At 51.1% G+C, this 25,509-nt stretch overlaps 1 protein-coding gene and 1 long non-coding RNA gene across 6 annotated transcripts in view; one reads left to right on the top strand and one right to left on the bottom strand.

Moving 5' to 3' along the window:
* The window catches only part of cadm1a (cell adhesion molecule 1a), an 81,864-nt gene that overhangs the window by 36,358 nt on the left and 19,997 nt on the right, over nucleotides 1-25,509 (top strand). The gene's annotated exons all lie outside the window — the stretch shown is intronic.
* Nucleotides 12,835-13,374, bottom strand: LOC130537062 (uncharacterized). The gene is made up of 2 exons (XR_008953545.1): nucleotides 13,267-13,374; nucleotides 12,835-13,233 (listed from the first exon to the last, which is right to left on the bottom strand). It is a non-coding gene; the product is annotated as an uncharacterized LOC130537062 (long non-coding RNA).

Raw genomic sequence — 25,509 nt, 5'->3', positions numbered from 1 at the left:
GCAGAATTGAGTGGAAGCGTTCAGCCTTGAATTATTTGATGAGGTCACAGCCAGCGAATCAAAGTGAAGCAGAGAATTCCCTGATGTGACAGTGGGGCCACTGCTGTCGCCCAGATTAGACCTTTTATCTCCACGTGCTTCTGTCCAATGAGCAGTTAGCTGTCCAGATACACACACACACACACACACACTTCGCGTGACTGCTGACCTCCAACCTCAGGGTGCGGAACAGGTTGAGGACACGGCGAGAAACTGAGCCGGCGATCGGTCCGTTGCCATGAAAATAAAAACGACCTGAGCTCCTGTAGCAGAGAGCCTCACCGCCAGCATGGTGGAGGAACACATCCGAGGTCATGAGAAGGTCTATGAGAATGTTCCTGATCTGGATCAGCAGGAACCAGCAGGACCAAGCTGGTGTCCCTTTGTTCTGTGGTCATTATCAGCCGGCTGCAGCAGGTCAGTGTGGAGGTGCCTCCATCACCAGGTGGACACGCTTCTGATGGGCTTACCAACGGCTCCAGCTGGGGGGTAGAAGGTTCTCTGCATGTCACTGACACACGGGCGCCATTACCGCCTGGTCACGTCCCTTTGAGGATGATCCGGGTCTGGCTCAGCTCAGATTGTGTGTGTGTGAGTGTGTGTAACCTTCTGTCCTGAAGCTCCGCCCCCTCCCAAACATCTCACTCTCACACTGGATAAAATCTCAACGTGTGTTTTGGTTCCTAGAGGCCATTTTCCTCATCCTCCTGATCCAGATCTCCATCTCAGATTTGGGATCGGTGAACTGGAGCGTAAATGTGTCCTGGTTCAGGCGCAAATGTAGACCCGGCGTGGTCGTGGTCGGGGCTTGTTGGCAGCGAGGTTAATCAAAGCGAGCGCTCCAGCGCTCCTGGTTCTGTGGAGCTGCTTCTGCAGCACATGTCAGATCCAGCGAAGTGGGTCAGAGAGCAGCACGGCTGCATTTATATTTAATGCTCCCTGTGGGACCTGCGTCCATGAATAATTCTTCACACGCTTCTTTTCTCGTCTCCCATCTACGGCCTGTCTCCACTGCGGACTCGTTCGCTGTTGTTGTGTTCATCAGGGTGGTCGGGGACCTTCGGTGCTTCGGTTCTGAATGCGTCCGTGTCCTGGACACCTCAGTCCAGCCTCCGTCGGCCGCCACCCGCCGCCGCTTCTGTTAGCATTCTGAGGCTGGCGAGCACAAAATGTGGTGCCAGCTGGACAGTCGGTAGCACGAATGACGTATGTGGGGGTGGGGGGGTCTGTTCTGGTCTGTTCTGGGTCCTTTCAGTCACACACAGTGCTGTGGTTTTGGGGGGGGGGGGGGTCACCGTGGACGGTTGTCTCTAAAGGTTGTTTGATTGACAGTTGAGCCTGAAGGCAGCACCAACCAAAGGGTGGCCCTGAAGCGACATTTGCGTCTTAGCTGCAGCACTGTAGTGTCCCCTTTAGTGTCCCCTGTGGTGTCCTCTGTGGTGTCCCCTGTGGTGTCCCCTGTGGTGTCCTCTGTTGCCTCCTCTGTGGTGTCCCCTGTGGCCTCCCCTGCAGCTCACGGCCTCGTGTCTGTCATATAAACACAGTAGAAACCCCAGATCAGGACCATCTGAGGAGGGTCCTTCATCTTCTCGGACCAGATTCAAACTGGTCTTACTCAGAAATCATCCGCGAGCTCCAGATCTGGACCTTGAGGATCGGCTCTGCTGCGTTTCTGTCTCCAGGTTGTCCCGCCCCTGTGGGGCAGCTGTGAGTGACCTGTCTCTGCGCCCCGCCCCTCAAAGTGTCGGGTGGTTGCCGTGGGAGCTGCCGCGCAGCGTTGCAGCTCTCGCGGCTTTCAAGTAATGTTCCGCCTTTGAAAACACGACGGCCGCAGGGAAATCAAAGCTTTTCGCAAATCTCGGAAGAGGGGTGGGAACGCCGCGTGATTCCTGGACTGAAAAAACGCTTGATGTCAGCTGGAGCCACGCGTTTACTGAGCTGCTGTGACTGAACCAAACGTGGCCTTCAACAAGTCAATAAGCAGAAAATCTGGGGACCCCCCCCCAGAACCGTGATTGGACAGGATGTGTCCTCTGGCTCCTCCTCTCCAGTGGCTGGCTGCAGGTGATGTCATCGGGACAAGATGGCAGCCGGTGATGGACGACTGTTAATAAAGGAAGGACGCGAACCTGCAGGAGCTAAATGTTCTGGTGTGTCCGGGACGTTGGTTCCGGAAGGTTCTCCTCAGTAAGCACTTCCTTCGCTCTTCGTCAGTAACGGCGAGGTCGGCGGGCCCGGCCAGGCGGGCTTCCTGTTCCTGTCAGTGTTGGCGATAAGGCTGCACGCCGCCGCAACGTGAGGGGGGGAGTGATGAAGGTGGGGCTTCGAGGGCCGGAGAGCCCAAACGGAGATGCTGACTCAGCAGCCTGAACACAATGGTGAGCCCCCCCCCATCCCTCCAGCACCCCTCCTCTACTGTCCTCCTCATCTCTCTCCTCTGTTCTTCTCCCACCTTCCCTTCCTCCCTCCAAATGCCTCTCCTCTCTTTTCCTCTACCCTCCTCCCCCTACCATCTCCCCCAACCCCCCTCTCCGTGAATACCATTAGCATGTTTTGGACGGACACAAGCTCCTCCATGTTGACTCTGATCAATTCTGACGTGTCTCTCGGAACGCTAGCAGCCACAAAGTTCTGCTTCCGCCAGAAGCGCGACGGTGTTGGAGGAGATCCGGAGCGGGAGGGTATTTGTGGCAGAAGCGCGAGTCTGGGGAGGGTCGGCGAAATAACGAGATGCTCCTCACATCCACCTTCACGGAGCAGATGTGTGACAACCTGCAGCTACGCAGCTAACGCCGATCCCTGCGGTGCTAATTAGCTGCTAAACTAGCTGGTAGTAGCTGTTTTATAACCCTGTCCTCATGTAACGCTGCCCAAAACAAACGGTATCATTTATTTTCATGTTCCAGAGGTCATTTAATTAAGCAGCTAACGAGGTATTGTTGTTAAACACACGACCAAGCTGAGCTGATGCCAGTAACACGCGATCAATCCTCCCTATGCTGTTAAAGCAGGAACATACTAAATATTAAATAAATACTAAAACTGGTTCAAAATGTGTTCCAGCCTTACTGGAGGTCAAAGTTCAGAGGTCAAGGAGCCTCCCCAGATGTTGAGGACCTGTCAGAATGGACACATTATGTGGGTATGAAGTAATGAGCAAAAGGAAGCCTGGAGCTCCCGTGGTGCATCATGGGAGTTGTAGTCAAACCAACCTTGATCTTGTGTCAACAGCAGGAGCTTTAACCTTAACCAGGAACCGCTGGAGGGACTGTTTCATGTTGAAGGTCTGGATCTTTGGGGCGGATCTCTGGTCTGGATCTCTGGATCTGCTGTGATGACGGTCTCTGAATAAAGATGACTAAAGTCTGTCTAAAGTCTGATGACTGTCTTGGATGGTGGATCCTTGTGTAGGAGATGACCTTAGCTTTGAATTAGCATCGCTGAGGCTACAAGCACAGCTGCAGCCCCTGTCAGAACGGGACTGGATTCCTGTTTGGACTTCCAGTGTTTGCAGTCAAAGTCCAGTTTGTGTCGGGCGTCAACGTCCATGACGGTGGACACGCGGTCATTTCCCTGTAGGACAGATGTGATCACGCCTCAAACACGCGTTCGCTATCCCCCGTTTGAATCCATTCAGGATCCATTGCAGGACACATCTCCACTCAAACATGATCCGGTGGTTCGGGCCCGGTCGGGTCGGGTCATCTGGCCCACTCTTCGCCTCAGATCTGTTAAATCTGTCACTCAAAGTGTCAGTATGTTGTCGACCTTTCTGAACATGTGTGTAACATGTAAAATAAGTGAGCGGATTCTGCTCCAATTTTAGACCTGGGATCAGTTTGGGGAGATCAGTTTTTGCTCGCAGGTTAGCGCTTCCTGCCGCGGCACAGCCCTATATTATTTAGAGATGGCCTGACCGGGACGTTATGATGTCTTCACATTTTAACTTCTAAACAGTGAAGTCGACACCCGTGGAGACCCTCCGCTGGGCGTAGCCAGATTAGCAACGCTAGTTGATTGTGCTAGCGGGAACCTAGGTAGGAGTCCAGATCCAGATGATTTTCTTTGATTGTAAGCAGGTTTTGTGTGTGCGTGTGTGTGTGTGTGTTTCACTTGATACACTTTGACACACTCACCCATTTTTTGGTTAGGCAGATCAGCCTGGATGTGTTGCTCAGACAGTGGTTGCCAGTGGCAGTAGATCTCACACACACACGCACACACACACACACACACACACACACACACACCACTTTAATCATGGCTGCTGACTTCTCTCATCATTGCCAAGTTAACTAACACCGGTGTGGCTTCAGCTCGGCGCTGCACCACCGTTAGTTATCGCTCCGTCTCTGTTTAATTATTCTGATCAATCACACCAGCCGATCCAGCTTGATGACATCAGACAGGAAATCTGTGCCTCTCAGAAACAGCTCGCTGCTTCCTCCTGTCCTCGATTCCACGCACAGCGTTTTGTCGTTCGTGCTGATTCTGGACCTTCTGCTCCCTCAGTGGTGCTGGTCCAGTGAGGTAATCAAACGTGGTGGAAATTCTCTGTGTTTGACTGTAACGGGTCCATTAGCTGTGTCTGATGTGAGAACTTTAGCCCCTGAAGGTTAATCCTAATGGAGGGAGGGGTTTGTGAGGTTTCCTGCTGTCTTTTTAGCTGCAGTGGGACATCTGGAGACCAAAATATTCACTTTGGGCTTCAGGCCAAGGACTTGAAACTGGACTTGGAGCATCTGCAAGCTGGAGGTTCTTGAGCCGATTGTTTGAAGACAGAGCCAGATTCAGGACATCCCTGGAGGTTTCCTGTCAACACTCCGATTAGCTTCTGTCTTCCAACTGCGTGTTAGCTTCTGTCATCCAGCTGTGGGATAGCTTCTGTCATCCAGCTGTGTGCTAACTTCTGTCTTCCAACTGCGTGTTAGCTTGTGTCATCCACTTGTGTGTGAGCCTGTGTCATCTAGCTGTGTGTTAGCTTCTGTCCTCCAGCTGCGGGATAGCTTCTGTCATCTAGCTGCGTGTTAGCTTCTGTCATCTAGCTGCGTGTTAGCTTCTGTCATCTAGCTGTGTGTTAGCTTTTGTCATCTAGCTGCGTGTTAGCTTCTGTCCTCCAGCTGTGGGATAGCTTCTGTCATCTAGCTGCGCGTTAGCTTCTGTCATCCAGCTGCGTGTTAGCTTCTGTCGTCCAGCTGTGGGTTAGCTTCTGTCATCCAGCTGTGGGATAGCTTCTGTCATCTAGCTGCGCGTTAGCTTCTGTCATCCAGCTGCGTGTTAGCTTCTGTCGTCCAGCTGTGGGTAAGCTTCTGTCGTCCAGCTGTGGGTTAGCTCCTGTCGTCCAGCTGTGGGTTAGCTTCTGTCGTCCAGCTGTGGGTTAGCTTCTGTCGTCCAGCTGTGGGTTAGCTTCTGTCATCCAGCTGTGGGTTAGCTTCTGTCGTCCAGCTGTGGGTTAGCTTCTGTCATCCAGCTGTGGGTTAGCTTCTGTCATCCAGCTGCGTTAGCTTGTGTATTTTGTACTTTTGATGTCTGTTTTATTGAAGGATGGAGGTTATTTAGTTATGGAAGGTCAGATTTCTAATTTTAGCCTTTAGAAATTCCACAAACATTAATTGTCGACTTTTTTGACATTTATGACGTTCCAATTGTGATGCTGAAGATGAAATCCTCTTGTAAACTGTCATTAATCCAACAAATAAACTTGCTTAAGAGTCACCTGACCCCTGATGACAGTAATATATCCTCCCACCTGCCAACGTGATGCGCCTGATTGGTGTATCAGGACGACGTCGGGAAATCGTTCCCATGTTCTTCCAGAGCAGCGGAGCATGGAGGCTCGATCCGTGTTGTCAGACATTATTCACACGGACACGTTCTGGTTCTCCTGTCATTGACGACGCTGATGAACTCGCTCGTTCCTCACGCGTCGTTTCCTGTAGCGTCGGCAAACGTGGGGTTGTAGTTCTGTCAGAGCCCAGACGGGAGGAAGCGGGGTAGGAACGTGGATTAGTGAGGCCAAAACGGATCTCGGTGGTCCGGACGTTGCTGCGCTCTCTCCAGCAATCCCAGCATGCATCATTGAAGAGGCGATAGTTGTTCTGGAGCTCAGGTAAAGAGCGGCGTTCCCAACATTCCCGACGTTCCCGACGCTCTGGTGGTCTGCAGCAGCGTCTTCATGGTTCTCAGCACAGCCACGAGGTCTTTGGTGTGGTTCTTCGTGTGTGGCTTCCTTTGGTCTGAAGCTTCCTTGACAACATTCCGGTGTCGTTCCTTCAGGAAGTGACTTCCTTCAGCCCACCGATCCGGCTCACCCCGCCGTCTCTTCTTGGCCACCTTTTCTCTGCTTCCTGTTTCGACGGACTGAATTTCATGTCGCCGAAGCCGCCGTTTCACTCCGGCCATGTGGCCTCCTCTCCGGTTGTCTGGCAGCATGCGGCCCGTCGGGAACGCCACTGGCCACTTGGCTCTCGCTGCGTTCCCGAAGACTCGGAGAAAAAGGCGAGCGCTCTCCTGGGCGTGCTGCTGCCGTCTGGTTCCTTTTGAATGGTGAAAGAGGAGAGCGGGAATGCTGCTTTCTTCCCGTTTGTCTGCCTCCAAACACGACATGAATCCAAAGCAAAGAAGCTTCCAGGTGAATTAAGCATCCCGACCTGAGTAGCAGCAGATAGCTTATCTCCGGGACGCCAGAGCAGATCTCTATCGGAACCTTATCGCGGGCCTGCAGATCAGATGTGCTGCGAGGCCGTAAAGACCTTCCTCACGCCCCCTTAAAGCTGACGCTGCGGCGTTGGTGGCGCCCAGCGCAGGCGTCGCTGTCCGCGGTGCTAATTAGCATCGAAACGAGCAGAGATCAAAGGGAAGCATGAAAGGAGAATGTTTTCAGGTTTGATCATCTGGAGGGGATCCGTGTGATCCTGCTCACTGCAGTGGTTTATGTGACGTCATCGTACTCCTGATGCACCTGTGAGGCTAACGTCGTTCTGACCTCTAGATCTGACCTCTGGGTCTGACCTCTGGGTCTGACCTCTAGATCTGACCTCTGGATCTGACCTTTTGTAATTCTCTGTTCCCTTCGTGACCTTGATGGTTCAGAGGTGAACTCCAGGATCCAGGCGTACCACATGGGTCTGATCTGGAACATCCCCCCTTGCTGTATGACCTGTAAGAGCTCGGGGATCAACAGCTTTGTTACCACGGAAACAAGTGGATGGACCGGAAAATGTACCCTCAGCCTCTCAGAGCGGCCGTCGGCATGAGGAAAACGGTGACTTCCCTTCTGATCCAGATGTTCGGTCTGAGATAATCCGAGCGCGGCGAGATCGTGATACGGCGGGGCGGATTTCAGATTACATGGACCTCCTGGACCAGATCGATGGAGCGATCGAGGAGATTCAGGTAGCAGCGGGATTCCGTCCGTCTCCGTAACGAGTAAATCAAAGTGATGAAGAGCACCCCCCCCCCTCCCGATCCCGCTGTGTTGACTTAACCTTTAGGAAGTCCTCATTAGCGACCTGACGGACAATTAGCTTGTCAGGCAGGAGATTAATGAAGAGCAGGCGCATCGATCCCCCTTGGTCTTAATCCGAGCTCACGTCAGCTGGACAGTGGAACACAATCAGTTGATCAGGACTTTTCCTGAGAGAAGAACCAGGAGATCTGTGCCGGACTCCAGGTCCGCCGGATGGATCACAGCAGGGGGTCTGCTGACCGAAGCTCAGGAGCTGAGATCCATTATCATCATTATTATTAATTATCCGCCTTGAAACAAGGATGGGGAACGTTGTGGCTTTCGTTGGAGTTTCACCGGCGTCATTCCTGATGCGAGCGGTGTTCCTCCCTAATCCAAGACCTCCTGCATTATTGAAGGGTCTCCCACTGTTCCCGTCCTGGTCCTGATCAAAGGAAGAAACTGCCTGAAGCTACTGAATCCCGACACGGTGAATCCGACCCGTCGCAGGGGCGACTGTTTGATGGGATCACGAGTGACTTCGGCACCACAGAAGATCCTCTGGTGCCACAGAGGATCTTCTGGCTCCTCTGGCTCCTCCTGGACAGTGTCGTCTATATGACTAATACATGGAATTACTGCTTATTTTGTCTGAACATCCGTCCAAAGACACGTTCCATTGAAGTAATTCCGGGCCGTCAGTCATCCCGAGTCTGGAGAGGCTCTGATTCCTGCAGGTCTGCGTCCGTCTGGTGGCCTCCGGCTTTCTTTTGATCAATGGTTCAATCAGCTTTGATCATTTTTATTGACTCCACACGTGTGTTGGAGTCAGCACGACGCTGGCGAGGACCCCCGTGAGGACCCCCGTGCCGTCAGAACCCTCAGAGTCCGGCCGGATGACTGCTTCCCTCCATGAGAGCGGTTCTGGTGGTTCAGTAACTTTAGTCCTCACATGAGCCTTCCTGTTGCTGTTGCTTGCTAGTTATTTACTGGGTCTTCACTGGACCTTTACTGGGCCTTTACTGGGTCTTCACTGGACCTTTACTGGGTCTTTACTGGGTTGCTACTAATGCCACTACTGTTGCTAGAAGAACAAATCCCAGCAGAGCTGAAGCGTAACAGCGGTGCTAGTTTGGTGTTTTTGTTCAAAATTGTGTTTCACTTCTTTCATCCAGCCGTTCTCGACTGAATTTATACTTTGTTTACCTCCAACTGGCCTCCGGGGAGACGAAAATGAGATGAAAGAGTTTTCTGGGGTTTCACCTTCAGCTCTTTTGACCACCAACACATGAGCGCCGGCACGGATGCGGAGCGCACCAGTCTTCCCGTGGTCGACCTCCTGATGACTTCTTCTCTGCTGCCTCCCACACAACATTTGCTGCTGCATATTTTATTGTCAGATGCTGCAGGTTAGATTCCTGCAGATTTGTGCTTCAGCTCGGTCTCCAAGTCCAGTTTTAAAATGTAGAATAATTAACAAACGCCATCATGTTCTAAACAAAAGAAAACCATGAGTGCGAGTCCGAACTGTTAGCTGGATTAGCGCTTGCTGTTAGCACGCTGCAGTTAAGCGCTGAAATCTTTGACATTTAAGAACGCAGATTAAAGGCTTTGCTCACGTTGCGTTGACATTATCATTATTATCCTCATTTTTCCTCTTAAATTTGCCCGCTAACTTTATTTTTACCTCTCATTCAGCGAGAACAGGTCAGCTGATAACAAAATACCAAACTCTTTCTGAATATTTACCAGTTTCCCTTTGAAGGCAGCGCCGCTTTAAATAAATCAGTAGTTTAATAATAATAATGATAAAACGCTCTTCAGCGTTTTATCATGTAGCATGTGTGAATATGGAGTAACAATCCAGGGCCGCCTGGGTATTTACTGTCAGTGGGCGGGGCAAGCAGGGCAGCAGCGCTGAAGGGGCGGAGCCGAGCTCAAACGTCAAACGTGTTTTACATATCGGATAAATGATCGATTTATCGATTGGCGCCTGTGGAAGCGTTGATCCTCCTCTGAGTTAGAGTTTTTTCATATTTTCGACCGTCAGAGGCAGCATAGCAGCCTGTCTAAATTAGCTCAACTTTCCCCCATCACAAGCCTCAGTGAGTGGGATGATCTGCCCCTCGTATTAATGGCTGAACTCTGGACTGAACCAGGGGTTTCAGGCCTGATTTCCGGAACCTTTGCTCGACTCCTGGAAACCAATCACTGATCCACTGATGATTAGATGAACGATGTGGATCTGTCTGATGGTTCATCGCGATCGCGACAGAGTGAGACCTCCCCGCGGCGACGAGGAGCCTGTCCACGCTCATCAGTGAGGGGAAGGTTCATGTCCAGGCTGTTGTTCCAGTCACGGAGGAGGTGCACCAGGCCCAGGCAGCCAGTATTCTGCCTCACAGACAGGGGGCATCGTGAGCGCACCTGTGAACTGGTCCGCCTGTCCGGCTTCACCTCCTCCTGCCGGGTCTCCCACTTAGCCGCTGCTGCTACATGTGTCATTGGAATTAAATTAGGATCCAGCAGGGCCAGATGTGCATCAGGATGAGAATCTGAGCAGCTGTGAATCCTGACATGTTTGATTAAAAGCGGTCTGCAGGGCTTCGCCTCACACGCAGCCCGATGTTCTCTGGTGGAAACTTCTTCAAATCTTCTTTCTTCCTTCTCATCCGCAGCGTCTAATTAATGTGACGACTCCCGCTGCTAAATTGGTTCAGAGCGGCGCTTGTTCATCCCTGAAGCCAGAGGTGGCTTCTGCGACACCAGAGGAGAGAGGGGGGGATGCAGTTCCTCTCAGGGGAGGGGGGACAGACTTGCTTCTCCTCCTCTGTAATTAGCTCACCTCAAACTTTGTGGACGGCCTCATTAGGGAGCCGAGTGCAGCCGTCAGGATATGGGATCAATTCCCCAGACTGAGAGTGGACTTGAGCTGATCGCTCTCTAAATCCCGCTTCTGATCGACGCCGTCGTCGGGCACCAGCAGAGCGAGCCCCCGACTCCCCCCGTCCCTCCTCCATTTCTCCTCCCCTTCTCCGTCTGCAGGAGCGAGGGGTTGATGGAGGAACGGAGGCAGGGCAGCAAAGAGGAAAGATCAATTGTGGATTTAGCTGAGAGCGGAGCGTCGGCGAGCGCACGCAGCCCCGCAGATGATGTGATTACCTGGGGAGGGAAAGCAAAACAAACGCGCGGGCTCCGCCTTTGCTGCGGAAGAAGACGTAGGAGGGGTCACGTCCGCCGTCAGCATTTACTCTTATTAATCTCAGGCTGAGAAGTGTTCCTGCAGACGTCTCTGAAGGGCATCTTATCATTCTGTGGCTCCTCCCCTTCCTGTACCACCAGCAGCAATATAGCATTCAGATCTTCAGGATGGCGTTTGCTCCTCGCCGTCAGCACTGAGCTTCAGTTCTCTGCTCTGACTTCCAGAACGCAGACTCGGAGCCGCCGGCTCCGGCTCGTCGTCTCTGACGGGGGGACGGAAAGAGAAGCTGTTGGCTGCAGATAAGCGTGCGCTCGCCCTTCAAACGCAGCCACCAGTCTGGGCGCGCAGCAGAATTCCATATCCGTGTCTAGGTGATTGTCAGAAGCCTAGACGGGTCACCTGCTTGGTCAGCAGAACCAGGATGTCACACAGACAAATGGAAATGAGCGGGCGCCACGTGGTTCTGTGAACGAGCCACACGATGCTGCGGAGCATCTGGTGGTGGAGGTGTGTGGGTGAGAGGAAAGCTTCCTGCTGATGTGGTGCAGTGACACATGCTCCCTCACACACACGCGCACACGCATGCGTGCACGGTGATTCCGAGGGCTGTGTGCATAAATCCTGCTGTGCTGATTTAGTTCAGAGTTCTACTGTAGCAGAAAAGCTGCAGGTCTTTGGGAGAAGCTCTGACGATGGTTTGTGGAGAAGTGGAGCGCTGATGTTTATCTGAAAGGAGGACGAGCTGATCCGATCCTCCGTCAAAAGAAGGAGAAACCTGTTGGTGCTTTGACTCCTCCTGAGGTCATGAGCTTTATTAAAGACTTTAAACTGAACCCGTCAGAAACCCCTGTTTTTAGCTATACGTGCCTCTTTTTGAGGATCAAAATAAGCATTTTTAGAGCAAAGTGAGGACATTCAGAGCCGTCGCTATCGCTACATGTGCCGTCTCCACTCAGGTGGACCACTCCTGTTCTTTGTTCTTCTGTGTTTTCGCCGCATCCTCTCATGTTCTCCACAGACCCACATTCGTCCCACAGAACAAACTGGTTCTGTGGACTGGAGTGAACAGACATGTTGCAGCTCCTTATTTTGGACCTGATTCTGGCTCAAAGGTTCCAGATCTGGACCCACTATCGCGACCTGCAATGGATCCATTCATCATTCGCAGTTCTTTTGTGATCCTCATCCGTGTTGGCCTATGTTTGGTCTGCCGTTGTCATGGAAACAGGCTGTTTTCATGAACGTGTCTAACTTCCATCTCTTCCATCTCTTTCTCTGCTTTGTTGCTGTTTCACTTCATTTGAAGGGAGGAGATCCATGAGGTTTATGAGATGAAACCATATTTAGGCTGGAAGCAGATCATCTGTCAGCATCCACTGGCACTCACAAATATTGAGCGTCTCTTCTTGGGCCACGGCAGTCTGGAGTTTAAAAAAAAACAAGAAGAGTTTCCTGGCTGATAAATGAGCCTCTGCTTCTGCATCTCATTAGAACCGAGAGATGGATCTGCACTGGAGAGCACTGCTGATAAAGTGAATCCATCACTGAGCAGCACGTCCTCGTCTAATTTTGTCAACATTTAGTTCATAATGATGCAGCGAGGCGTTTGAGATCCTCCCGACACAATAGGAAAGAGTGCTTTCAGAGGCAGAACTCTCACAGCGCCGACGGTCTTCATTCATTAACGCCGCGGTCGCTTCTGTCCTACTTACCTTTCCCGTTAATGCAAGGTTTCCCAGAAACCATCTGTCCAGTCAGACGCTGCAGCACCGTTGGAGAATATTCCCACTGCGGATCTTTGAGAGGAATCAAGAGTCATGTGTTGGTATTTAAGTGTTCTAAAGATGTAACTAATCATCACTTCCACTGGCAGCTAAAATAATGGAGCTCAGGACAGTTGGAAACGGGTGTAACGCAGGCTGGCACACGGTCACCGGCGGGCTCTAAAAGCCCCTCCCCTGGGGTCAGAGAAAGCTGTTATCTGCCCCCCTGGCTGTGGCCGAGGCTCATCGGAGTACTCAGACTGTTGGCAAGCTTCCTTTAGCTGCCCTATTAGCATGACCGCTAACAGACGTTCCAATAAAACAAAACAGACCAAAATGGAATGGTGGACGTTTGATGAAAGGTGGAACGTGTGTGCGTGTGCGTGTGTGCATGTATATGTGTGTGTGTGTGTGTGTGTGTGTGTGTGTGTGTGTGTCAGAGTCTCTCTCAGGTGTAACGAAGAGTGTGAGTTGCTGTGTGTCTGTCTGTTGCTTTCAGCAGAGTGGAAAATTAGACCCGAGGGGCACGACAGCACTAATGGAGAACAGGGACATATGGACGATCACGTGTGTGTTCCGGTGGACACCACACACACACACACACACACACCCAAAGGCAAAGTCCGGCACCAATCAAAATCATCCCCAACTTGGAAAAAAATAAAGAACACATTTTACTCTGAGAGCTGCTGGTTATCGTTGTCATGGTGATGCTGTGTATGACATGAGGAAGCGTCTTTATTTAGGTGCCGTCATGACGGTTGTGCTGTTTGTGTCTGGACCTTCTCTCCCCCTGTCCAGCACGTCGGTGGTACCGTCAGCGCCATGGTTCCGTTCGCCTGTTGAGCTGTTTGTAGCTCAGAGGCAGCACAGCTGAATTATCTCCATCTGCGGCTGCATGAATCTTTAATGGCTGTAATGAACTTTAGAGTATAGATTCAAAAAGCATTTAGCTCATAAAGGCTCTGCCGAGGGTTCTGGTGCCAGGACGGGTCAGAGTCCAGCGGCTCAGAACATCAGCCCATCTGAACCGCTCTGTTCTCGCCATTAACGCGGGTGCCGCCGTTCTGCACGTGCTCAGGGGCAGCATGACGTCGCCTGGTTTTATCAGGACGCATCACGCTTGGCGTTTTGATTTATGGCTCCGCGAAGGCGGCGTCCTCCGCAGGTCCGGCCTCGACAGCGAACAGGAAGTGGCCCCGGAGCCCCGCTGGGTTAGCTGGTGCGTCACAGCAGCGGGAGCTGCGCGTGCAGCGGGCGTGTAGCGCCGTCGCTGCGGACGAGCGCCACTTTATGAAAATCTCTGAAGAACTAAACTAGAATAAAGTGGGAACAAGCTCGGAGCAGGAAGAACGCCGCACCTTCACCACGTCTCCATCGTTGAGACGCATCGATTCGCCGACCCGAGTTCTGTTTCAATTTACTGTCAGAGACAGACACAAAACACACAGGCACAAAGAAATACACACAAATGCACACAGATACAAAGAAGTGTGCACGAGTGTGTGGGGGTGTGTGTGTGTGTGTGTTTTATCAGGCGGAAGCAGTGCTAGCGTTAGTCGTGCGTTATCTGACCACAGGTGGCTCTACTTTTCTGTCTCCTGGTCTCTTCAGGGACGCTGCTGCTCACACACACACACACACACACACACACACACATATCCATCAGTGTGTGTACTCAGGCCGCTCTAACACATCAGCGAGCATGTCAGCACGCACCACTGCAGCCGCTCCCTGATCTCGGTGCATCGGACACGCTGCTGACACGGCTTCAGGAGCTGGGATCAGCTGGGATCAGCTGGGATCAGTCACACAGATGAAATAATCACTGATTGTTCAGCCAATCACAGGTGAGATCAGGCATCTGTAATTCCAGCGTAGGATCGTGGATCCATTCCTGATCAAGGACTGATGGAACAAACATTCAACCTTCATGCCGATTTTCCAACCTCTCATTGGTGGATCTGTAAACGTCACAATAACTGTGGTCCTAAACACACACTCTCTCACACACACACACACACACACTCACACACACACCCTTCTCTGTAGTTGCTCTGTGGTTGCTGTGACACATCCTCTGTCCCTGTAGGGATGCTTAGAAGTGAGTGTGGCACTGCTCTCCCTCTCTCTCTCTCCCTCTCTCTCCTCTCTCTCTCTGTTTCCGTCTTCCTTGCTCACTGATTACGTGAAGATGTGAAGACCATCCATCCTTCTGTCCATCTTCCATCCATCTTCTATCCATCCTCCCATCCATCTTCTATCCATCCTCCTGTCCACCTTCTATTCATCCTCTGTCCATCCGCCATTCATCCATCCATCCTTTTGTCCATCTTCCATCCATCCATTGAAGCATGTGGGCTGTTCCACATCTGGTCTCTATAGTTCCTGTGATCCGATGGAAAAGAGAATTCCTCCTGAGAGATCTGGAGCTTCTCCTCCGTCTGCTCTCCTGCTCTATCTCTCCTCCTTCACCAATCTGTCCCTCTACACGAGGCTGGTCCCGGCCCAGGTGTCTTCCTGTTGAAGGCAGCTTTTCCTGCCACTGTTGCTGATTCTGGGTCAGACTCCGGGTTCCTAAAAGCACCCACAGACAGTCTGGACTCAACAGGACCAGAGTTGAGCTGGTTTTTTTGATGAACAAAGGAACCTGTGGTCCGTTCTGAGCTTCAGCACCGTGAACGTTCTGCGATTGGCTTGAGACGTCTCTTTGATGTTGGTGGACTCCATTACATCTTTGCTCCTGGTTGATGGCGTCCGTCCAGCAGCTCTACTGGACTGGATATCAGAAGTCAATACTGGTCGATACTCAGTTACACGGTAAAACCGCCTGTGATTGGTTGAATCTGGCAAAGTAACCAATCAGAGATGAGCGCGTTGGCGTCGCTGGTGTCGAGCAAAAAAAAGACATGACTCAATTTTGAAGTAACCCCTGCAAGAGTCAAACTCCTGATTTACCAATATGCACTTATAACTCTCACCAGTACTGTGTTGCACGGTCGTCGCCATAGCAACAAAGGAATACTTCACCTTTTCATCTTCCTTTTGTTTTTCTTCAATTAAAACTTGAAAATGTGATTAAATTATTATCCTAGTTTCATTTATCAGGCAGTTAAAAATAAAAGCTTGTAATGGAATTGTGGGCGCCTGTTGCCGTGGCAGCCAGCCGACACTCGCCCTGTATCTGCCAGAAGGATGAACATTATCACACGTTCTCAGCTGGAAGCTACTCTAGTCAGTGGAAGTTCCATCTGACACATGATCCAGCTCAGTTCCCTGGTGAGACCAACTTCTACCAGGAGAACTTCTACCAGGAGAACTTCTGCTAGGAGAACTTCTATTAGGAGGAGTTCTACCAGGAGAACTTCTGCTGGGAGAAATTCTACCAGGAGAATTCTCTTCTACCAGGAGAATTTCTACTAGGAGAACTTCTATTAGGAGGAGTTCTACCAGGAGAACTTCTGCTAGGAGCACTTCTATTAGGAGGAGTTCTACCAGGAGAACTTCTGCTAGGAGCACTTCTATTAGGAGGAGTTCTACCAGGAGAACTTCTGCTAGGAGCACTTATACCCGGAGAACTTCTACCAGGAGAACTTCTACCAGGAGAACATCTACCCGGAGAACTTCTTCCTGTCGCATCCTCTGGTTCATTTGTCACCTGACCTCCAGGTTTCCTCCAGTTTGGTGACAGTGAGGGTCTGCTGGACCTTCATTCCTTCATAAGTCAGTTTTTCTTCTGCGGGCTGAGAGCTGGAGATAAGGTGGTGGACAGAGGTGAATCACAGGCCTAGGCTGAAGCTTTGTGTGGCCGACAGGGGCTGATCTGCACCTTATAGAGCAGAAAGAGACACTTGAAGAGCTGTGATCAGCAAGGAGGCTGAATTCCTTTTATGCTCCTCGGGCGTTGCGGAGGAACTCGGCTGAGCAACAGTCGCTGCCGTCGTGTCGGATTGTAAAGGACACGTTGGTGGGATGTTCGGCAGCAGAAGCCGAACCTTTTACAGCCAGGACGTCTCTGGCCTCCTCTGAGGGGCTTTTTCTTCTTTTGTTTTCTGGCGACTGTTGGGGTCCAGATTTGCAGCAGATGTCCAACAGCTGTTTCTTTCTCTGCTGGTCACATCAGTGGAGGGTCATCACAGTTGCCAGATGGAGTTGCTCTTTCATTCACCAATCAGACGCTTCACTTAGGCTTCAGTCCTCTGAGGGCTGTAAAATGCTGACAAGCTGGCAGGCGCTGATAAGACCGCGCCACCTCTCCTCCTCCTCCATCTTCTACTCTGGCTGCGTTAAAGCTTCAGTCTATGTGAGGTTTCATGTTCACACTCAGAATTCTGCAGCTCCAGGAGAAGATTTTGTACTGCCGCCACTAGAGGCCGCCATAGCGGCCATTTACACCCAGAACGTTGCAGTCAGGCTAGCTTCGGTTGTCGTCTCCATGCTAGCTCCTTCAAACTGCACACAGCTCGGGTTCGTTCTAGTTTTGTTCAGTTTGTAGTGTTGCATCTCTGGATATTTTACGTCTGCATAAATTACAAACTGCACCCTCGAGATCTTCCTTCCAGTAGGCTACCAAACCTGGACTGGAGGGTGGGATGGAGAGAAGATGTGCTGAGTTCTCCATGTTCTAAATGTGGGAACTGGATCTCCTGTGCATCCGTGTTGTTTCCTCAGGTGCTCCCCTCACAGCTGTCGAGATTTACGGTAATGTCCCCAGTACGGTAGCAGGACAGGAACGCGTGTGTGTCTCGGCGGTCATGTGTGGGTGTGGGAGGTCACGCTGACTGCTGATTGGCCAGATGGTTCACTCGCCGTGGGTGCAACCAGAGAAAATTGCCACATTAATCTCAGCGGTCTTCCTTCACCGCGTGACGCGTGTTTTGGGGTTTATTGTAACACGTTTATGAGTCCAACAGTTACATGAAGTGGATATAAAACACATCTGTTTCTGTTTGTGTCATCCTCATCATCATCCTCGTCTTCTTCCTTATTTACGGAAATATGTCTGCTAAACCATCAGGTACACGTGTGTGTGTGTGTCTGTGTGTTAGGTGATCCATTCATCGGGACGGAAGTTGAATATTTTTACAGTTAATTAACTCTCCAGTTGGTACTCATGTTTATAACGCGGTGGTCCAGAAGTCTGATAGTCCGGAGTTTCTCATGGAGAACGTGTGTGTTTGTGTGTGTGTGTTTATGTGTTTCTCAGTGTTGATGGGCACCAGATTACAGTGAATTTGTGTCAATCCCAGGACACAAACACGTCCAAGGCTGGGTTCAGATGATGCTAACGCTAGCAAGTTCCTCTCCTCCATCAATCCCCCTTGTTTTACTCTTTGATCGTGCGCAAAGGCATCCAAAAAGATCCAAAACAAGGTTCGAATCTGGTCTTTTGTCGTTTCTGTTTCTTGGATGAAAACTTCCAGAACATCTCAGAATAGTTCTCCTCTCAGCAGTAGCACGCCGCTCGTACGGAGACTCTTCTGCCATCGCTTCTATCCGAGCGTCGGACCCAAGCAGCAGGGCGGCTGTGGTGCCGTCGTCGCCTTGTCAGCCTGCCCGGGCCATTAGCATTCCTGTCTCCTCCACATATTTGTGAGCAGACGTATGTTTGCCACCGGTTTAGCTTACGGCAGAGCGGAGTCTCTGTCAGATGGCGAGCCGACCAAAGCCAACACAGCGCACGAGCCCCATGTGATATTTAATTAGAGCTTCAGACTGTCAGCGAAACAAGCCAATAATGCAGCTTCATGCATCTGTCAGCTCTGCTGCAACAACAGCGAAAAAACCTGCGCCGGCTCAGGTGGATAACAGCAACGCCGGCGCCGCAAACAGCAGCCGGAAGTTGGCGATTTATTCACTCTGGAATCTGACATCACCGCAAATAAAACGTCGTTTAATGGAGATTGGTTTTAAACGTGGTTTTGACCGTGCGCAGATTTCTGAACGTCTCAGACGGTTGGACGGTTTAACCCAGGTGTGTACGCTCCTACGCACGAAGCTCGAAGGCCGCTTCCTGTCTGATACGACGGCTCTGGTAATGAGCGTGACGCCGCGCATTAGCTCGTTATCTTTGCTAGCAGCGGGTTTCTCAGCAGGGATGCAACAGCCATTCGCACAGTGGCTCCGACTGTTATAGGTGCACATAATGGAGAAAGAGAAATGTATAAGATGACGATATAACATATATAAAATATTTGACACAGCTAATTACCAATGTCACATGTTCCTCATTTGAGCTTGATAAAGTGACATCACTTCCTGCGTCCTACATACTCGCCATCTTTTTCCACACGGACGGGTTTATTCAGGCGTTAGTGTGCTGAGTGGGAGGAGTCTGGCTTTGTTGTTGCCCTGATAGCATCAATGATGTCATTCACCTGAATTCGGGCCGTCTGCCCCCACCAGAGCAGGTTGCTACGGCAGCGCTGGTGCCAGGCAGGATTTGGGTCAGAGGAGATCATTTGGGGTTTGTCCTCCGTCCAGGATCACATCTTTGACATCTCTCCACATTTCTGCCCAAACCGTGCATCCGGTTTCACGCCATTTTTACTATTTACTATATTTCCATATTTTCCACCTGAGTCAACATCAGTCTGAGCACACCTGTGTTTTTTTATTAGAGAATAAACCCTCTGATATTTTGGTGGCCTTTTCATAATCTCCACCGTCAGGCAGGAGATTTAGAAAAGAGGTGGAGCGTTCCATTTCTGCCCCCCCCCCCCCCATCAGCATCCTGACAGATGTGGAGCGTTCCATTTCCGTGGTGACGTCTCTTCTCTTTGGCCGGTTCTTTGGGGAAGCGCCACCTTCTGTAGAAACAGCCGTCGGGCTTTAAGCGCCGCTGGTGGGCAAAAAAGCCGGCGTGTTGCTCCAGATTGTTGTCCTCCATCACGGCCAGGGCGGCTGGTAGATTGGCGTGCCACCTGGGCCCCGGCGAGCGCTCTGTCACCCCGCTGTCATCAGTGCGCTGCCTCTCTCACTGTCGCTCTGTGTCTCTCTCGCCCTCCCTCATGTGATGGATAAACACGCCGGTGCCGTGTAAACACATCCTTCTTGTGTTTTGCATCCGAAAGCCCGGAGCGATCCGTCTCCCCAGGCCCGCTCATCCTGGAGGGGCTCCCGGCTCACCTTTGATTTGTGGCCGCCTCGTCGCCCGTCGGCGCTGATGCTGGGATGATGACTGATGGAAATTTGAAAATCAAGCGCTGGTGTCGAGAGGGGCAAAGTCAAACGGGGGTGGGAGGGGGCTTCTGAATGTCGAGGAACCACGAAGCTCTCTGTGTTTGGTCTATTTTGCTCTGGTGTTACTGGAATGCTTGTTCACCCCCTCTACGTCTGAATGGGGGGGGGACCGTTTTAGCCTTAATAAAGGTTTCTTGCCAGCCAGGGAACATTCTGCCCCCGTACGCCACCAGCAAATGTCCCCACCTCCAAGGTTCCACCCCCCGCCTCTGCCGTCATTTTTCAGACGCCGCCGTGGGTCCTAATAAGTCTGTTTGCCTTTGTATCCTCACTCCTCCGCAGCACGAGTGGGAGAGAACACCTCAGGGGGTCGGCGCTTTAATTACACCTCGCCATGATGGCGCCAAGACAGTCGGCGAGCTCGGCCTCGTGCGTTGGAATTCTGCGGCGCAAGGTTGGAGTAGCAGCGGTCCAGGCTAGCATAATGCTAAACTTAATCCTTAAATACGTCACAAACACTAACATGTACACGTTCTCCCATATGCACACAGACACACTGTCTGTCATTACTGTAATTGTATCTTTGTGAGGACCTTGAGGCGCGTGAGTGTTGTGCCGCTCAGCTGATTGATGCCGAGGTTTCTACCTCATGTCCCACTTCCTGTCACCGTGGGACGGAGGGGAGGGGCGACGTTGTTTTGGCGTTGGTCGGGCACCGAGCGCGTCTTCGCTGTCATTTCCATCCTGTCCTGATCAACCAGTTATAGGACCTGGACGGTCTTTCTCTCAGCAGAGGAAATAGGAAGCTCCCCTCCCCCTCCTCCCCCTTTATTAACCCCCCCCAGTTTAACCAGTTTGGTCTGATGTCCCCACAGGGAGCGTTCAAAACAGCGAGTGAGAGCGTCACTTCAAATCTGGCAACAAGAACAAACTGTCAGCCTCACGTGACCACCTCCTGCCTTGTGTGACACCTTTAATTGAGTTCCTCCTACATGAACATGCAGACACCAGTTTGTTGTCACGGCAACAGGCACAGCGCGTCCACATTTCACGAAGTAGCTCATTTTGGCTTCAGTCGTCAATCAATACCTTCGTGTTAATATAAAATAACTGAAGAACACAAAGGTGGGTTCTCTCGCTGTGAGGAAACGGTCACATGACTCTTGGCAGGTCACCTGACCTGCTTCAACGCTGCCTCCGCAACAACAACGCGCGGCCTCGGGGCCTCAGTCTGCCACCGACTGACGCCGCCATGACGGAAACAGGATTACAGGGTGGCGTCTGCCACTGGCACGTCGCCACTATGTCGTTACCGTCTCGCGGCGGAACTGTCCGCGTTGCCGAGCAGGCAGGTAGAAACAAACGAGCCGGTTCAGATTGAGCCGAGCGGTTGTCAATGTTCACGCTTGTTCGGGCCGCTGAAAACAGATGGAGCCGCCAGAGGTGGAGGCATCATCTTCGGGGCTTGTTGGTTATTCTGCTGTCATTCGTCATGGCGCCGGTCAATAAGTCAGCTGGTCAGCCAGACAGAAAACAGCTGGAGCTCAAGTACCGGTCACAACGTTGACAGATGTTACCGTCTCATCAGAAACCGCGTCCATGCTAACGAAGGAATGCTGCATCGGTATGGAGACTTTAGTCCAGTGATGCTAACGCACAGCGCCTTCTGATGAGAGAGCAGCTGCTCCTCATATCAACGTCTCACACACACACACTCACACACACACACATATACACACCTGAGCGCTGATCGATCACAGATCAAATGTTTCCTGATCGCATCTTCACCAGTTTATCTGAGCTGCTTCAGACAGCAAACAGAAGCTCCCTGAGCGGCCTCGCTGTCATTTCATACTTGGGTAGTTGAAAGGGGTTGATGAAATGGGTTTACACACGCACGCACACACACACACACACACACACACACACACACACAAGACCAGTGTGTCGTTTGAAGCTTCCAAACAAATTGGACTGGGCTACAGAGAATATATCAATCAGAACAGTGCTGTATTTTAGCCAACAGTGACAGCTGATTGATAGCTATGATAGCTGAAGAAGGATTTTGTGTGTGTGCGCGCGTGTGCGTGTCTGTGTGTGTGTCTGTGGGGGGGGGGGTGTTGAAAAGATGAATTGTCAGTGGACATTGAAACAGATAAAAATAGTAAATAAAATGTGAAATGACATTTGTAATGTCGGCATCTTATCACCACAACAGGAGGCAGGAAGCATCTGACAGGTGACCGATGGGAAACCGTGGAGAAACTGTATGTGTGTGTGTGCGTGTGCGTGTGTGTGTGTGTGTGTGTGTGTGTGTGTGTGTGTGTGTGTGTGTGTTCCATTGTAGTATGAAACTGAAATAACAAAATAAATCAAAACTATGAGTGTTCTGGAGCATCTGTGATAGGGGAGACGGTCCCCAGTGGCAGTGAGGGGCAGCGTGGGGGCGGGGCTAAAGAATCCCTCCAGTGTAAATAAGGCCATTTATTTTTTGTGCCGAAAGCCTTTTTTGTGTTTAGAGGAATGTTTGTTTCTGCTGTTTGACAGAGTAGAAATAAAATAGAACCGTTCACCTGAGGAGAAACCGTTTTTCCGCAGCGATCTTCCGTAGGTGTTCTGTCGCCGCTCAGATCAAAGCACTTCTTTTATGTTGAAACGGCTCTTTGAACGTTGAGGTGACTTCAGGACCAACAGGAGGTTGCTGTTGGTTGGAGGTCGCTTCGATGACTTTTATCATGGTGGATTCGTCACCTTCTGCTTTGATGTTTGCTTGGCATGTGGCTGGTTCTGGTTCCTGCTGCTGCCTGACAAGCAGCCTAGGGCAAGTTCTTGAGTGGTCTCCAGGTCAAAGGTCAAAGATCTGCTCTGGGAACTTGTGCTCCTGTTGAGGCTGCGCATAGATCTCAGGTGTTCCAGACCTTTACATCTTCTGGACGCGTCTCACCTGCTGGCCAATCTCCTATTTGCCAGTTTAGAATCAAATCAACGCCGCTAGCCCCCCCAGGGGGTCTGAGGGGACGCCGTCTTCGCTCGTTGCTCCTTTATTTCAGCTAATCTCAAATGTGCTGGAGCTCTTCTCTCCTGCTCCTTTTATAAAATTAATCCTGCAGCTCAAACAGGGGAAAAAAAAGAAATAGAAAGAAAGAAAGCGACTACAATCAAAGCAGTGAACAAATTAACTGTGGCGGCGACCAAATACCACAGAGGTTCCCTCTAATTACACAAGTCTGCGTTCTTCTGTGTCTGTAGACAAAAGATGGGGTTTTTATCGCTGCTTCCTAATGTGTTTGTGAGTGTGAATCCAAAGCTTCTGACACCGACGCTCTTTAATCTGCCGTCTCCTGAAACCTCGACCTGTTTCAGTAAAAGCAGCATCTGTCGCCGCCGCCTCCTGAGCTAACGTTAGCGTCCCTCAGCCTGGAGCTGTGTGCGTCCAAAACATGAAATATGGGACAGCGAGATGGACGGAGACAGATCCATGCTTCAAATCCTGATTGGCCCGTTTGTTAGAACAGTTTTCCTTATATTTAAACGAGGCCCTGGCAGCAGGAACACTCTGGACCAGGTTCTCTGTATTGATCTGTCAAAGCCGGACGTTTCAACCAGCAACATCAGAGGAGAGGAGCAGGACTCACCCGTCCAATCACAGGCGTGCGCCTGGAGCGTCCACGTGGGGCGGTTTAAAATCTGCAGGGGGAAAGTGGAGCTAAAGGATCCGTGGCAGCAGTGAAATTAGCGTCCTTTCAGCTGCTTGGACCACATTTACACGGAGTTCTGACGGTGTTCAGTCGGACAGCGTTTCAATCGTGTTTGGATCATGTTCACACCGTGTTTGGATCATTTTGTCTGCCTTTGGACCGCGTTGGGGCCATTTTTAGATCACGTTTGGGCCGTTTTTGGATCGTGTGTTCTCTGCTCGGAGTTTCTCGTGGTTTTTCAGCCTCAGTTTTGGTTGCCAGGACGATGGTGGGCCTGTTATGATTCCAGGGTGTGTGTTTGTATGTATGCACACACATGTTTATATAGAGATATATTTTTATGCTGTGGCAGGAGACCCTAAATGGTGCTGAAAATGGAACTGAAATATGTTTTTTATAAGTGGTTCAAAGCGATGGTTTTAGCTAACGGCAGGAGGAAAAGAGTCAGTGGGTTAATTAGCCTCAGTGAAAGCAGGGGAACAGATCTCATCCCTCTTCAAAGGGCCATCCTGTCCTGAAGATCCGACCCTGTGAGCTGCTGCTTTTATGTCTGAAATCAGGTTTGGAGAGAAGACAGCAACACATTTGAAGTGTGAGTTCAGTTTCAGAGGGGCTTTGCGTCCTGTCTGTCCTGTCCACTGTTAGCGCCTCGGCTACCTCATCCTGTCCTTCTGAGGAGAGACCATGCAATATTTGACAATCCGTTCCCGCTAACAAGAGGTTGCTTCTCCAAAAAGTCCTGGTGAAAACAGATTTCAGTCAGATTACTCCTATAAACGTGGTGATGAAAACTGTGTTAGCACCTGAGTCGGTGGTACTGAGGTGGTCTGTGCTCCGGTCAGATCTTTAATGCGATCATACAGGAGGAATGGTGGTGTTCAGGGTTCAGTCTGGAATGTTTGGTGGCTCCTCTCCCGAGCAGACCTGGCCCTCAGACCTAAGTGTGTTAGGCCCCGTGGGTTTTGGTGAGGTTGCCAGTGCAGACAGGCGTCCCCGTGAAGAATGATGACTCCCTCACTCGTCCTATTTTCAGCCGGTGACACCAGCTCCTCCTGCTGCTGCTTCTTCCGTTGGTTAATCTTCCTCCCCGTCTCTGGACCTTTGAGATCGGGGAAATTGAAGTCATGGGGTCCGGGCGGAGCCTCAAAGTCGAGCAGAAGATTCTGTGTCGTCCCCTCCAACATCTTCAAGGACGGGGGATGTTATTGAAGCGTGTTCTGTCCTCTGGGCTTCCACTCAAAGGACATTTGGCTTCTTTTATCCCTGACATGAAGGTGCAGGAACATTAGTGAGCTTTTTGCTTCTCGCTGGGAAGAGTGGTCTTTTCTCAGCCCTTTGAGGGAGCAGCCCTGTAATGGGCTAGAAATCTGCTGTTTCCTTCATGCCATCATCTCAGCATAATGGCTGATATGAAGTATTCATGGCCGTCTCTGCTGATGTCAGCTGCAGAGGCGTTTCTCCTCTATTGATTTGCCAGCACCTTTTATGGCTGAGGGCCTCGAGCAGCGTTGGCAGGACGCTTTGGCCCGTGAAGATATTTCCATCAAGCAGCTGGACAGACCAGCACTGGTTCTGGTCGATCTGGCCCGTGAGACCGGCTTCAGACCAGTTCCCGGTTCTCCTGTCCTCCCTGAATGTGAACAGGCCTTTTTCCTGTTTGTGGCCAGTCTGACCGCTGGTGTCCTCCTCCCATCGTCTCTATCTTCTAAGCCGTGACCTTCAAGCAGAGCCAAGCTGTCGTTTTCCTGTATTTTAAATCTCCGTCTCGCCAAATGAGATGTTTTGCTGACTGAAGATAGCTTTGTCTAGTCCTGACTCTCAGGTACAAGCCTCTCCGTCCTAAAATAGACTCTTCCACCTCCCCGTCAGTTAAAAATGCATGAAGCTGCATGTTCTGGGCAAGTGGACAGAACATAGCAGGGGTGCTCCACCCTTGTTGGAGATGGTGGGAACAAACCTGTGTTTTCTTTGTGACTTTATCTTCCTGCTCTACCTCTCCGGATGAGTCTCTCTGTCCACATCCTGAGTGTCCCCACTAATTGTACTTGCTCATGCAGCCTCTGCAGATTCAATTATACGCCACTCTGGCCGCCCTGAACAGAAATGTGGGTGGAATAAGTGGACGAGTCCAAGAAGAAAGAGTGAAAAGCTTAAAGGGGTCACAGATGAGAGCAGGAG

This window comes from Takifugu flavidus, chromosome 14 (assembly GCF_003711565.1).
Source record: "Takifugu flavidus isolate HTHZ2018 chromosome 14, ASM371156v2, whole genome shotgun sequence".
Classification (NCBI taxonomy): domain Eukaryota; kingdom Metazoa; phylum Chordata; class Actinopteri; order Tetraodontiformes; family Tetraodontidae; genus Takifugu; species Takifugu flavidus.
The sequence above is the reverse complement of the archived record's forward strand: the minus strand, read 5'-3'. Positions and strand labels throughout refer to the sequence as shown.